A 2,292-nucleotide genomic window follows, 5' to 3' on the forward strand; every position below is an offset into this window, starting at 1 on the left:
GGGAAGATTCTAGCCTACGTCCATCCTGGGTCGGAGCTTCATCGCGTGTGCCTCAGAGAGCAGAGCTCTCGCCTCTGCCCTCAAGAGTGGAGCATCTCGTGTCTCTCTGAGGCGTCTGCCCCCTCGAGGAGAGCTGTCGAGTCTCTGAGCTCACTTCCTCTTCCGCCCAGCATTCTGGTCCGTTCACTCCTCCCCCTGCGTTCTAACCTATCAGGGCAAGCAGCTTCTTTATTTAATTAACCAATGGCCTTCCTCCATCATCTGTACACCAACAATGAATTTTAAAGTAATCATGAATGCAGACCAGTGGAATGGCTCAGCAGATAAAGGCACTTGTACCACAACCCTGATGATTTGACTTTGATCCCCAGAATGTATGTAAAGGTGAAAGGAGAGAGAACTGACTCCACAAAGAGGCACACTAACACAGGAGTGTCCCCCCACATCATACAATACAATAATAATAATAATAATAAATAAATTAAATAAATTAAAAAATAATATGCATAGACTAAAGACAACCAACTTAGATGTATGCATTGCATTCCCACATATGAACGTGTAAAAACATATAAAGCACACCCCCCACACACATGAAATCACAAATGAAATCCTATTCATAATAGCCACAAAAGAAAATAAAACACATAGGAATAAATATAACCAAGGAAGTAAAAGACTTCTATAATGAAAAACACAAGGGCCAGGCTTGGTGGTATATACCTATTGTCCGAGCACTTGGAAGGAAGGGGCAGGCAGATCTCTAAGTTTGAGGCTAGCCTGGTCTCTACATAGTGAGTTCCAGGGCAGTCAGAACTACAACGTGAGACACTGTGTCAAAAAAAAAAAAAAAAGAAAAGAAAAGAAAGAGAAACAACAATCAGACACAGAGATCTGGGTATAGAATAGGAGACATAAAAATAAATTCATGCATTTACTGTCAACTGATTCTCAACAAAGCTACGAAAAATAGACATTAAAGAAAAGTGGCCACAAAAGATGCCTGAAACTTTCCCTATCTCCCACCTTGGGCAGACATAAAAATGAATTAATCACCTTATGTAAAACCAGAAACTCCAAAACTATCGGGGGAAACATTTTAAAATTTTTGATGTAGATGATTTCCTTGGCAGAACTCAAAAAGCACAGGAAATAAAAAGATTGAACAAATAGGATTGTGTAAAATTAAAAGACTTTGCATGCCCAACGAAACAATGAACAGAGCAATAAGAAATCTACAAAATGAGAGAAAAGCTTTGACAGCTATTCATCTGACAGAGGGTTTAATATCCAGATATACAAAAACCCGGGCAACTAAATAATCCAATAAAAATGGGCAAATGATCTGAACAGATATTTTTCAAAAGAAATACTAGGACTAGAGAGATGACTCAGCTGTTGTACTGGCTGGTTTTGTGTGTCAACTTGACACAAACTAGAGTCACCAGAGAGGAAGGAGCCTCAGTTGAAGAAATGCCTCCATGAGATCCAGCTGTAGAGCATTTTCTCAGTGATCAGTGGGGGAGGGCCCAGTCCATGGTGCGTGGTACCATCCGTGGGAAGATGGCCCTGGGTTCTATAAGAAAACAGGCTAAGTCGTGGGAAGCAAGTCAGTAAGCAGCACCCTCCATGGCCTCTGCATCAGCTTCTGCCTCTAGGATCCTGCCCTGATTTGAGTCCTGTTCTGACTTCCTTCAATGATGAAGAGTAATATAAAACCATAAGCCAAATATACCCGTTCCTCCAACTTGCTTTTTGGACATGGTGTTTCATTGCAGCAATAGAAACCCTAAGACAGTAGTAGTTAAGAGGGCTTACTGATCTTCCAGAGGACCTGGGTTTAATTCCCAAGCCCCACAGGGTGACTCACAACTATTTGTAGCTCCAGTTCCAGGGATCAAATACCCTCTTCTAGCCTCCATGGGTACTGGATACATACTGTGCACAAATACACAAGCAGATCCACGGGCAGTAGGCAGAGAGAGTGAAGAGACTCTAGGCCGGGCATGTCTGGTGACACACTTCTTTCCACAAGGCTATGCCTTCTACTCCTTTCAAATAGTGACACTTCCTGGTGACCAAACATTCAAATATATGAGCCTATGGAACCATTCTTATCCAAACCACTACAGCCTGAAAGTAGAGAAGCAGGGAGGGTCGTTCCAGGGTAGTAAGAGTAGAAAGATAAATGTGGTCTATAATCAAGGTATGCATGCATGTATGAAAAGTGTACAATTAATTTATACAAGTTATATGTGTTAAAAAATGAAAAATGTGTGTGCATACAAAGTG

The sequence above is a fragment of the Microtus ochrogaster genome, chromosome X (genome assembly GCF_000317375.1).
Source record: "Microtus ochrogaster isolate Prairie Vole_2 chromosome X, MicOch1.0, whole genome shotgun sequence".
Lineage (NCBI taxonomy): Eukaryota > Metazoa > Chordata > Mammalia > Rodentia > Cricetidae > Microtus > Microtus ochrogaster.